This window comes from Seriola lalandi, unplaced genomic scaffold, assembly GCF_002814215.2.
Source record: "Seriola lalandi dorsalis isolate HSWRI2012SDOR001 ecotype SW California unplaced genomic scaffold, Sedor1 jcf7180002054554, whole genome shotgun sequence".
Classification (NCBI taxonomy): Eukaryota; Metazoa; Chordata; class Actinopteri; order Carangiformes; family Carangidae; genus Seriola; species Seriola lalandi.
Genome location: NW_019525107.1, coordinates 1,170,567 through 1,185,467, shown reverse-complemented (window position 1 = coordinate 1,185,467; position 14,901 = coordinate 1,170,567). Strand labels below are relative to the sequence as shown.

The 14,901-nt window shown below is 31.4% G+C and overlaps 1 long non-coding RNA gene across 1 annotated transcript; it reads left to right on the top strand.

The window, feature by feature from the left end:
- Window positions 1-57: 57 nt before the first annotated feature.
- On the top strand, window positions 58-1,924 carry LOC147818601 (uncharacterized). Its single transcript, XR_015437817.1, has 3 exons — window positions 58-511; window positions 1,173-1,215; window positions 1,410-1,924. It is a non-coding gene; the product is annotated as an uncharacterized LOC147818601 (long non-coding RNA).
- Window positions 1,925-14,901: the final 12,977 nt, after the last annotated feature.

The following is a 14,901-nucleotide window of genomic DNA, read 5'->3' as shown; positions in this document are numbered from 1 at the left end:
AATCACGTTTACTACGAGAGGTCAAAGGTCACTTCCTTCTCTCACTGTATCCTGTTTAGCCTTTGCTTTAACAGACACCGTAGAGAGGATCTTTGGCTTGAATAAGCGTTCTGGTCGAAACGTGACATATTACACAAATTATATACACTCATCTGGAATCTAACACTGGGTCGACTGTCATTCACATTTTGTACCGAATGTGAACAGAAAATGTATATAGTGTCAATTTATTTGCGCATTGAAATTCACTGAACGGCAATGTCAGCGTGTATTTGCACAGACGAATATGGCTGCCATATTTAATTTCATGGTGTGACAGTGAAATCTCTTATCGCAGCCTACCAACGTATCCGCTTTTTAAAAATGTGTCAATGTCCACTCAATACAGGCTTCATGTACAGTTGAATGCCACGTCACCGGAACCATTATCCATTGGTCGAGGCTGCCAACGCAGTGCACGATGGCTGACTGGACTGGTATATGCACAGGGGATATAAGCAAAAAAGAAGTGGTAAGTCAGAAACATTCATTTTAATAAGAAAATGGTTGTTTTTAAACAGAATATTGGCAGTAAGCTTGACTTAGCCTGGCCTTCATTTTATAATTTGTGCCAACAAAGTATAATTTACCTAGCTAATCGCTGTATCAAAATGGGGTTAGTGAAAGGATGCTATTTTGGGCTAAGCTGTTTTTCAATGATATTTAGAAGATAAAAAACGTTATTAATTTCAAGATAATTTTGAAAAGTAACGACAGGCATTTCGCGCATGCAACCATCAAACAAACACTGGAAAAAGTAAGATGAAATATTTTAAATCAAGGCAATATATGCTTGTTCTTTTGTCCTAAAAGATATGTGTTCTTACCATGTAGTTTTTATGTTAGAGCATATCACTTAATTGTCTCAGGATTTTTTGTCCTTACCCTAATAAGATATAAATTGTTATTGAGATTTTATTACTGATTCTGAGTAACAAACACAGCTTGGAACTCGATTTACCAGAATTATAAAGCTGCTCCAAAAACTCAGATGTCAAAAACATGAAAAACTGCTTAGCCTAAAAATAGCAACTTGTCATTGGCATTTCATTTTCATTGTGAGGTATTAGAATATATTGATCATTTAAATAATCTAATAATCTTCATTGTTGTTGTATCACTTCTGGATTGAGACTCATAACCCAAGAGGCCTCAGCACTCCTGACCTCCACCCAGGTGAGTGCAGCACTCCACCCAAGCTCATTATTGAACTGATCTGCAAAATTAGTGTCTACATGTCGAAATCACAAGAGTATGTCTGTCAATGCGGTGTGGGTTTAGTTTTAATGGAACTGTTCTTTAAAATCCAGCAGTCACATTAGCCAGTGAAACAAAAAATTTATTTCAAACCATGTGCATGTGTGTTTTAGCCACTGTGAGGCGAAATCGTCTGACGTCTGGGGCCACGGACCAAGAAACAGATTCAATCAAAAAATGGATGAGGAGAGAGGAGCGTGAAGAGAGTATGACTGGTTAATGGACTGAAACATGGCATGGACGTTCAAGAGTTGTGTGCACAGTAAAACTGCTTCATGGACTGGAACATGGCATGGACATGCAAGAGTTGTGTGCACATTACAACTGCATCATGGACTGAAACATGGCATGGATGTTCAAGAGCTTTGTTTTTTTGCCAATGGTTGACAAGTGATTAGTTTTTAGGCCTAATGTTTACTGACTGAATTTCCTCATTTAAATTATTTGTCTACACATTACTACATATGCAGTGCAGACAGGGGAGGAGATGAAGAGAAAAGTTTTGGGGGATGGAGGAAGGAGGTGAAAAGAGATGAGAAGTGGGGTGAGGGCGGGGCTGGAAGAGATGCATTTCACAGTTTTGATGTGTAAAGGGTTGATGTGAACATCAATAAATTTTTGTTCATAATACAGTCGTTGTTGAGGAATTATTCATGTGGGCCAGATATGGCAGGTGTGTGGCTTTTTTAAGGTTTACTTTAGGCTGACATCTGGAACCAGTGCTCAAATTTTCTGGTCCAAAATGTGGCCAGAATAGGGCAAGCTATGGCCTTGCAGTTGGCTGAGATATGGTTCTATCTTGGGCCATATGTGGCCTGTGTTGTGGGAACCAGATCTGGACCACTTGTGGACTGCAATTCATTGCTGTTTTTCGGCCAAGTGTCAGTGAGTTGTGTGGCTCGTCACTGGGCCAGACCAATTTTGCCATGTGGGGTGCTGCTGGCAGTAGAAGATGAAATTCTGATCAAGCAGATAAGACATTAAGTTATAGATCTATGTTTGTAACCTAATAGTCTGACCCAGTAACAGCTCCATGATATTGGTGACTTGCAGTTGAAAAAGCATCTAGTTTTAAACTGAATGAAAATTTGGTCAACAGCATTTAATAACTGTATTTCAACATATAATCAATTTAAATACACTAACAGAAATGCTGTTAAAACAAGTTCACATTATACATAGCCTATATAAGCTCACTTTTAAGCTACATTTAGTCCAGTTTTTAAATGTTAGTCTTTTTAGCATCACTACTGTCATGCTCACCCAGAATTATCACAAACTACAATATGATATCAAATCAGGAATCTTACATCAGTGCAATCAATGACACTATGAGAAATAATTATTCATAGATCATAGTCTTATATTTAAATTTATAGTGATTCATTTACGGTAAATGTTTTAGTGCAGGGGAACTGATTGGCAATCCCACAGTTGTCTTCATGTCCACAGAGTCTCTGTGTTAGTGAGACCATAGTGTATATATTTTATTCAGACCTGAGGATGTAGCAATGATGTGTAATATTTGAATGGGATCACTGTCTCTGTCCTTACACTGATGACCTTTTGATCATAAAAGAGGTAACTTTAGTAAAGAAAGGTCTTGGGTAATGAGCTATTGTATGGAAAAACGAATTCTGAGTATACATTCTTGATGCAGACGTTAATGGGCGGTACTGATGACTACTACTACCACTACTGATATGAGATTGACCAAATTTTTAACAGCATAGTTTTCACATACTACATGCTCTCACTTCCCTACCATTTCCTAATAATATGATGTACTACTTCTAAATAGGCTAATGTTTTACTTTTCTTTTGTATTATTAGATACGCTTTGTGTGAAAAAAGATTGACTTTTGAAGTGAAAAGAAAATACAACCCCTGCAGACAAAAAAATATGCCTTTCTTTAAATGTTGCACTCTTACCTTTTATTTCATGAACTTCACAAAAATATAAGGGATAAAAAAAGCAATTGTGATGTGCAAATGTTTGGACACTCTTTTACTTGTAAAGTCTCAGAACTAAGTCAGCACTTTGTAACTCTCTCTTTGCCAACTATTAAGCATGTGGGAGGAAATATTCTTCTTTGGGGCTGTGTGGCAGCCAGTGGCACAGGAAACATGGCACAGTTAGAGGAAGAATGGATTTGGACTAAATATCAGCAAATTCTGGATGCAAATGTCATGCAGTTGGTCACTAAAGTAAAACTAATAAAAACTTCAAGAAATGCAAACAAGCCTCATAGACCCATAGAACACTTGTAGATATGTAATGAAAGCAGGATATTTTAGTTTAACAAACTTTATTGTCCAAAATGACATCATTGCACTGAAACAGTAAACTTTACTGGGAATTAAATAAAAATAACTATAAAAATAAATAAAAAAACATAAGAAAAAACTTGTATATATACATTATATATATATTTAACTTGAATGAGAAAAAGGATCAAATATACATAAAATGCTGCCTATATAACTTGACTTGACCCCAGCACTGCATTATTTCTACTTATTAATATCACTGCATATCAGAGAATATATGTGCCAATAAATATATGCTTGCTAAAAATGAATTAATTTATCTTTTCTATTCCACATGACAGAACCTCTCTGCTTCGCAGACTTTATATAACATGGAACTAACTGCCAGCCACACAAATGGAAGCATATACAACCTTAAATAGTGTTAAAAAGAGTACTTTGTGACAAAGTGTAACTTGCATATGCAGTGTGATAGGTGACTCATTGAATCACGTTTTCCTGTAGCTGTATGCTTAAGCTGTATGCTTTTCACAACTCACTATTTTGGGCAGATAATGATCCATATTGTTTTACTTCCACTCTATACCGGCATATCATGTTAGTGTTCCCTGCACTCTTGTGGCCTAAAAGGTGCATAACACCCAATACTCAAACTTGAGAACAGGCTACACTTACAGGTCCAGATCAGGTTTATAATGGGGGAAAATATCACTTCAACCTACCAGTAATAAAATTGGTGTACAGAAATACACAACATCACTTAAAACAGCAATAAAAACAACAACAAAAGCAAAAACACGGACACGCCTACAGAAATCCCTCGTGAATGAAGCAAAATTGTTCTAACTCTAGCAGAAAACTGTGTCCATGAAGAACCCCATAACTGATAGAAAGAAGCTGATAGAGAACATGTTTTCAGGGCCTTTGTGCCATTTGAGTTTGTACCCTTACCCCACCACAAGACTACTAACACTGCACAACAAAAATGTGTTCAGAATGTAACTGGAAATGTGTCATCCCAAACTATTATTGCAGTTATGTATGGTGCATTTACCATATACAGTATTTATTACTTTGATTGTAGACCATTCCTCTGTTAGGTGGCAAAGTGTAAAAACTGCTAATGAGGCTATGAAGCAAGCATTTTCATACCCTATGTTGTAATACATTTTAACAGATAAAATTAGCATGGGATTAATAGTGATTATAATCACTTTATTAGAACTGTTCAGATTGTAGTTTACATAATGTGTATGGGACAAAACACAGTGTTGAAAAGACTCCCACTGGGCTGAAGATAGATAGATAGATAGATAGATAGATAGATAGATAGATAGATAGATAGATAGATAGATAGATAGATAGATAGATTTTCTAAAATTATTCAAAGTGTTTGCTTTCAGTCTCTTTTTTTGTATCTGTTTCTTTTCATTTTAACGTTCTTGGCTTTCTTTAGTTTGTCCCAGGTTTGTCCCCAGTTTGCCCCCAAGGCCACAGCAGGGGGCATCCTAACCCAATTATATCACAATCAGACTTCACTTTCTTCTGTGTGCTTCACTCTATCTATAGTTTGGATTTTTTTCAATGTCGGCTGATGTAAATCATTTGTAGAATGTTCTGTACGTGCCAATTTCCAAGTGTATACATTTTAAATGAACATTTCAGTAGAATAAGTATTTTGAGGGGGAATGTTATACCTTTTTGTCGGCCTAATAAATGAAATGATCAAATGTAGTGTTATTGTGCAATTTGTCTGCACCACTGTAGTCACATTTTGAAATTAGTATAGGATCGCTATCAATGGTATGGACTTTTACTACAGTGTACTACAGGGTGTGACGCATCTGTGGACAGTTGCATCACTGGAAAAGAGAGACAATGCTTTCCAGATTGTTTCCTACAGCAGATGTTGGTAATAGACAACGACAGCGCAGAGCAATGTGCAGGAAACCGACAGGATATCAATTTCAGTTTCCATTATTTGTTGTTAAGGTGTCTATGGAAACAAAATATTAAATTTGAGTTATTCAATTTTCATCATTTGTTCATTAGTATTTTCATTACTTTTATAATGTCATGCTGTACCTTCATTTTCATAGTGATTTAAGCAATTTTATAGATTGTGTGTAGTGGGATACAGACCTCACAAATATAGTAAAACAAGGCCATGCATACACACACACACACGACCTGTAACTTTTTACCAGGGCTGAAAGTGTAAACAGTCATTCCACAAAAATGATTAAAAATTAAATGGCCTTTGGCTTGCCTGTCAGATGGGACAATGTAGTAACATGTAGGATTTGTCTGGTCACTCCCTCATGTGTGCACAATAGTCAGTGGGGCCCCATATTTGTCTTCCAGAGGGCCCCTCCCTTAATGTGGATCCCAGCTTTGAAACTGCATAGTACATTTCCCATGATGCATGTTTTTTTTCAAAGTATGTGAAAGTATATTAAATTTCTCCCACTGGTCATGTGCTTTGGATTTTGAGAGAAGTCTATGTGAGGGTGGATACATAACTGTTGTGTCCATGCAGGGGTGTTGCATGTGAAAAATACCCTTTCACTGCTAAATAATTTAAACAAGATGAAGTGGAGTACACTACTAAAACCTCCTGTTGTCACTTGAGACCCTCTCAAACTGTTCAAACTGTACTTGATTGGTTGGTTTATGCTTTCCTAAAACTGGTTAAACAGCTTATATTGAGTAGTGTTAATTGATTTCAAGCCAGGGTTAAATATATTATGATTATGGTCAGCATGTTATCCATTTAGGAAGTATGTCAGCTTGAAATGATTCAGATATTTATCCCTTTCTGAACCTCCGGCTTTCATCCAGTGGGTTTCAGCTAGTGGAAAATCATGCAAGTCAATTACCATTAATTGTTATGTTGTATTATATTATCTCTATATATGAATGAGTATATGTGGATGTAGCACCTTGAGACTACTCTACCATGTAGGACAGTAAGGTTGACTTTTTTATTTTATGTAAACCTAATACCATTTTCTTTTTCTACATGTGGAGATCATTATTATTATATCAGTCTATATAAATAATATATCACATGACAAGGGGCTACTTGTAATGTATTCTCACCCAACTCAGATAATAAATAATACAAGGGTGTGAGTGTTGTTTACATGTTGTTTCTACTGTCACCAAGTGGCCAAATGTTGGTTACTGCAAGTTAAAGCTATTAATGAAGAGATTTTTTGTGTGACATTTTTAACCCTTTCCATACTATGACATGTTTTGCCATCTTTCACCCTTAGTATGCTATGACAGTTTTATGCCTTATGCTACTATGACATTTCTATGCCTTATCATAATGTTTTTTGACATTTTTCAACCTAGCTGTACTATTAAATTATTTTGATATTTTTATGCCTTATTATACTATTACATTTTTATTCCTTACGATAAAATAACGACATGATGTACTATGTTTTTTTTTACGTTTTTTTGCCTTAGCATACTATGACAATTTAATGCCTTATTTTACTGTAACGTTGTATGCCATACTATGATGGGTTTTTTTTACGTTTTTATGCCATATGACGTTTGTTGACATCATTATGCCTTACTATACCATGACATCTTGTGCCATACTATACGATGACGTTATTGGAAGTTTTTGTGCCTCACTATACTATGACTTTTTTTTTTACCTTTTCATGCCTTACAGTACTATGATGTTTTATGCCATAATATAATTTGACATTTTTTGTCATTTTCATGCCATACTATACTATGATGTTTTGTGACGATTTTATGTCTTACTTTTCTTTGACAATTCATACCACACTATACTATCATGTTTTTGGACTATTATATGCCTTAGTATTCTATAACGTTTTATGCCATACTATACAATGTTGTTTTTATGCTATGATACTACAACCTTTTTTTTTAAATATTTTTATGCCATATTATGTTATGATGTTAATTGGCATTATTATGCCTTAATATACTATGATGATTTTTTAACGTTTTATGCCATACTATAATATTGTGGGTTTTTTTAGATATTCTGGCATTTTGATGCTTTACTATATTATGTTGTTTCATTCCTTACCATACTATGACATTTTTATGACCTTTTATTCCTTAATATACTATGATGTTTTTTTGACGTTTTATGCCATACTATACTATGACATTTTTTGACATTTTTATACCCTACTATATTCTGACGTTAATTGGTATTTTGATGGCTTAATATACTATGTCGTTTTTATGACCTTTTATGTCTTAATATACTGTAATGTTTTTTGAATTTTTGTGCCATACTATACTATGGCATTTTTTGACATTTTTATGCCATACTATACTATTTCTATTGATGAATCACTGTACTATGACGTTTTTATGACCTTTTATGCCATAATATACTTTGATGTTTTTTTTACTTTTATGTCATACTATACTGTGACTTTTTTGATATTTTTATGGCTTAATATACTGTGTTGTTTCATTCCTTACCATGCTGTGATGTTTTTATGACCTTTTATGCTTGAATATACCATGATGTTTTTTTGTCGTTTTATGCCATGCTATACTATGATGTTTTTTGACATTTTTATACCCTACTATACTCTGATGTTAATTGGTAATTTGATGGCTTAATATACTATGTCGTTTCATTCCTTAACCATACTGTGACGTTTTTATGACATTTTATGCTTCAATATACCACAATGTTTTTTTTTACGTTTTATGCCGTACTGTACTATGACGTTTTTTGGTACTTTTGTGGCTTAATATACTGTGTCGTTTCATTCCGTACAATACTGTGACGTTTTTATTATCTTTTTCTGCTTTAATATACCATGATGTTTTTTTGATGTTTTATGCCATGCTATACTATGATGTTTTTGGACATTTTTATTCCATACTATATTTTAACGTTTTTTCACTTTTTTCTGCCTTACAATACTATTTCTATTGATGCCTTACCATAATATGACGTTTTTATGACCGTTTATGCATTAATTTACTATGATGTCCTTTTTCGATTTTTATGCCATACTATACGATGACGTTTTTTTTTACATTTTTATGCCATACTATAATATGATGTTTTTTGGCATTTTTATGCCTTACAATACTATTTCTATTGATGCATCACTGTACTATGATGTGTTTATGACCTTATATGCTTTAATATACCGTGAGGTTTTTTGAATTTTTATGACATACTATACTTTCACGTTTTTTTTCGCTTTTTTATGCCTTACAATACTATTTTCTATTGATGCATCAGTGAACTATGATGTGTTTATGGCCTTTTATGCTTGAATATACCGTGAATTTTTTTGACGTCTTATGCCATACTGTACTATGGCATGTTTTGATATTTTTATGCCATACTACAATATGTTGTTTTTTGGCATTTTTATGCCTAGCAATACTATTTCTGTTGATGCCTCACCATACTGTGACGTTTTTATGACCTTTTATGCCTTAATATACAATGACGTTTTTTGACATTTTTATGCCATACTTAGTATGATGTTTTTTGGCATTTTTATGCCTTACAATACTATTTCTATTGATGCATCACTGTACTATGATGTGTTTATGACCTTTTATGCTTTAATATACCGTGAAGCTTTTTTGAATTCTTATGACATACTATAATATGATGTTTTTTGGTATATATATGCCTTACTATACTATGGCGTTTCATTCCTTACCATACTATGACGTTTTTATAACCTTTTATGCCTTAATACAGTATAATGTTTTTTTGAATTTTTATGCCATAATATACTATGGCATTTTTTGATATTTTTATGCCATACTATAATATGATGTTTTTTTGGCATTTTAAGCCTTGCAATACTATTTCTATTGATGCCTTACCATAATATGACGTTTTTATGGCCTTTTATGCCTTACAATACTATTTCTATCGATTCATCACTGTGCTATGATGTGTTTATGACCTTTTATGCCTTAATATACTATGATGTTTTTTTGAATTTTTATGCCATACTATACTATGACGTTTTTATGACCTTTTATGCTTTAATATACTATGATGTTTTTTTACATTTTTATGCCATACTATACTTTCACGTTTTTTATGGCATAAAAATATTTTTTGATATTTTTATGCCATACTATAATATGATGTTTTTTGGCATTTTAAGCCTCGCAATACTATTTCTATTGATGCCTTACCATAATATGACGTTTTTATGGCCTTTTATGCTTTAATATACCGTGAAATTTTTTTTGACGTCTTGTGCCATACTATACTATGACGTTTTTTGACAATTTTATGCCATACTATAATATGATGTTTTTTGGCACTTTTATGCCTTACAATACTATTTCTATTGATGCCTTACCATAATATGATGTTTTTATGACCGTTTATGCATTAATATACTATGATGTTTTTTTGAATTTTTATGCCATACTATACTATGACGGTTTTTGACATTTTTATGCCATACTATAATATGATGTTTTTTGGCATTTTTATGCCTTACAATACTATTTCTATCGATTCATCACTGTGCTATGATGTATTTATGACCTTTTATTCCTTAATATACTATGATGTTTTTTTACATTTTTATGCCATACTATAATAGGATGTTTTTTGGCATTTTTATGCATTACAATACTATTTCTGTTGATGCTTCACCATACTGTGACGTTTTTATAACCTTTTATGCCTTGATATACTATGATGTTTTTTTGAATTTTTATGCCATACTATACTATGGCATTTTTTGATATTTTTATGCCATCCTATCATATGATGTTTTTTGGCATTTTTATGCCTTATAATACTATTTCTATCGATAGATCACTGTGCTATGATGTGTTTATGACCTTTTATGCCTTAATATACTATATTGTTTTTTGACATTTTTATGCCATACTATAATATGATGTTTTTTGGCATTTTTATGCCTTACAATACTATTTCTATTGATGCATCAGTGTAATACGATGTGTTTATGACCTTTTATGCTTTAATATACCGTGAAGTTTTTTTTTAAATTTTTATGCCATACTATTCTATGACGTTTTTTGACATTTTTATGCCATACTATAATATGATGTTTTACGGCATTTTTATGCCTTACTATACTATGGCGTTTCATTCCATACCATACCATGACGTTTTTATGACCTTTTATGCCTTAATATACTATGATGTTTTTTTTAGATTTTTATGCCATACAATACTATTTCTGTTGATGCCTCACCATACTGTGACGTTTTTATGACCTTTTATGCCTTAATATACCATGATGTTTTTTTGAATTCTTATGAAAAATTATAATATGACGTTTTTATGACCTTTATGCCTTAATATACTATGATGTTTTTTGCATTTTTATGCCTTACAATACTATTTCTGTTGATGCCTCACCATACTGTGACGTTTTTATGACCTTTTATGCCTTAATATACCATGATGTTTTTTTGAATTCTTATGAAATATTATAATATGACGTTTTTTTACATTTTTATGCCATACTATAATATAATGTTTTTTGGCATTTTTATGCCTTACAATACAATTTCTATTGATGCCTTACCATAATATGACGTTTTTATGACCGTTTATGCATTAATATACTATGATGTTTTTTGGAATTTTTATTCCATACTATAATATAATGTTTTTTGGTATATATATGCCTTACTATACTATGGCGTTTCATTCCTTACCATACTATGATGTTTTGATGACCTCTTATGCCTTAATATACTATGACGTTTTTTTTTACATTTTTATGCCATACTATACTTTCAAGTTTTTTCGCTTTTTTATGCCTTACAATACTATTTCTATTGATGCATCACTGTACTATGACGTTTTTATGACCGTTTATGCTTTAATATACTATGATGTTTTTTTGAATTTTTATGCCATATTATAATATGATGTTTTTTGGCATTTTTATGCCGTACAATACTATTTCTTTTCATTCCTTACCATAATATGATGTTTTAATGTCCGTTTATGCATTACTATACTATGATGCTTTTTTGAATTTTTATGCCATACTATACTATGACGTTTTTTGACATTTTTATGCCATACTATAATATGACGTTTTTTGACATTTTTATGCCATACTATAATATGATGTTTTTTTTGACATTTTTATGCCATACTATACTTTCACGTTTTTTCGCTTTTTTATGCCTTACAACACTATATCTATTGATGCACCACTGTACTATGATGTGTTTATGACTTTTATGCTTTAATATACCGTGAAGTTTTTTTGAATTTTTATGCCATACTATACTATGATGTTTTTTGACAATTTTATGCAATACTATAATATGATGTTTTTTGGCATTTTTATGCCTTAATATACTATGGCGTTTCATTCCTTACCATTCTATGACGTTTTTATGACCTTTTATGCCTTAATATACTATGATGTTTTTTTACATTTTTATGCCATACTATAATATGATGTTTTTTGGCATTTTTATGCCTTACAATACTATTTCTATTGATGCATCAGTGTACTATGATGTTTTTATGACCGTTTATGCATTAATATACTATGATGTTTTTTTTAATTTTTATGCCATACTATACTATGGCGTTTTTTTGACATTTTTGTGACATACTATAATATGATGTTTTTTGGCATTTTTATGCCTTACAATACTATTTCTATCGATTCATCACTGTGCTATGATGTTTTTATGACCTTTTATGCTTTAATATACCTTGAAGTTTTTTTGAATTTTTATGCCATACTATAATATGACATTTTTTGACATTTTTATGCCATACTATAATATGATGTTTTTTGGCATTTTTATGCCTTACAATACTATTTCTATCGATTCATCACTGTGCTATGATGTGTTTATGACCTTTTATGCTTTAATATACCTTAAAGTGTTTTTGAATTTTTATGCCGTACTATACTATGACGTTTTTTGACATTTTTATGCCATACTATAATATGATGTTTTTTGGCATTTTTATGCCTTACTATACTATGGCGTTTCATTCCTTACCATACTATGACGTTTTTATGACCTTTTATGCCTTAATATACTATGATGTTTATTTTACATTTTTATGCCATACTATACTATGGCGTTTTTTTTTTACATTTTTATGACATACAATAATATGATGTTTTATGGCATTTTTATGCCTCACAATACTATTTCTATTGATGCCTTACCATAATATGATGTTTTTATGACCGTTTATGCATTAATATACTATGATGTTTTTTTGAATTTTTATGCCATACTATACTATGACGTTTTTTTACATTTTTATGCCATACTATAATATGATGTTTTTTGGCATTTTTATGCCATACTATACTATGACGTTTTTTGACATTTTTATGCCATACTATAATATGACGTTTTTAGACATTTTTATGCCATACTATACTATGACGTTTTTTGACAATTTTATGCCATACTATAATATGATGTTTTTTGGCATTTTTATGCCTTACTATACTATGGCGTTTCATTCCTTACCATACTATGACGTTTTTATGACCTTTTATGCCTTAATATCCTATCATGTTTTTTGGAATTTTTATGCCATACTATACTATAACGTTTTTTTTCATTTTTATGCCTTACAATACTATTTCTATTGATGCCTTACCATAATATGATGATTTTATGACCGTTTATGCATTAATATACTATGATGTTTTTTTGAATTTTTATGCCATACTATACTATGACGTTTTTCTACATTTTTATGCCATACTATACTTTCACGTTTTTTCGCTTTTTCATGCCTTACAATACTATTTCTATTGATGCATAACTGTACTATGATGTGTTTATGACCTTTTATGCTTTAATAAACCGTGAAGCTTTTTTTAATTCTTATGACATACTATAATATGATGTTTTTTTACATTTTTATGCCATACTATACTATGACATTTTTTTACATTTTTATGCCATACTATACTTTCACGTTTTTTCGCTTTTTTATGCCTTACAATACTATTTCTATTGATGCATCGGTGTAACATGATGTGTTTATGACCTTTTATGCTTTAATATACTGTGAAGTTTTTTTGAATTTTTATGCCATATTATACTATGATGTTTTTTGGCATTTTTATGCCTTACAATACTATTTCTATTGATGCCTTACCATAATATGATGTTTAATGTCCGTTTATGCATTACTATACTATGATGTTTTTTTGAATTTTTATGCCATACTATACTATGACGTTTTTTTACATTTTTATGCCATACTATAATATGATGTTTTTAGGCATTTTTATGCCTTATTATACTATGGCGTTTCATTCCTTACCATTCTATGACGTTTTTATGACCTTTTATGCCTTAATATACTATGATGTTTTTTTACATTTTTATGCCATACTATAATATGATGTTTTTTGGCATTTTTATGCCTTACAATACTATTTCTATTGATGCATCAGTGTACTATGATGTTTTTATGACCGTTGATGCATTAATATACTATGACGTTTTTTTGAATTTTTATGCCATACTATACTATGACGTTTTTTTACATTTTTATGCCATACTATACTTTCACGTTTTTTCGCTTTTTCATGCCTTACAATACTATTTCTATTGATGCATAACTGTACTATGATGTGTTTATGACCTTTTATGCTTTAATAAACCGTGAAGCTTTTTTTAATTCTCATGACATACTATAATATGATGTTTTTTTACATTTTTATGCCATACTATACTATGACATTTTTTTACATTTTTATGCCATACTATACTTTCACGTTTTTTCGCTTTTTTATGCCTTACAATACTATTTCTATTGATGCATCGGTGTAACATGATGTGTTTATGACCTTTTATGCTTTAATATACTGTGAAGTTTTTTTGAATTTTTATGCCATACTATACTATGATGTTTTTTGACAATTTTATGCCATACTATAATATGATGTTTTTTGGCATTTTTATGCCTTACTATACTATGGCGTTTCATTCCTTACCATACTATGACGTTTTTATGACCTTTCATGCCTTAATATCCTATCATGTTTTTTGGAATTTTTATGCCATACTATACTATAACGTTTTTTTTCATTTTTATGCCTTACAATACTATTTCTATTGATGCCTTACCATAATATGATGATTTTATGACCGTTTATGCATTAATATACTATGATGTTTTTTGGCATTTTTATGCCTTACAATACTATTTCTATTGATTCATCACTGTGCTATGATGTGTTTATGACCTTTTATGCCTTAATATACTATGGTGTTTTTTTGAATTTTTATGCCATACTATACTATGACGTTTTTTGACATTTTTATGCCATACTA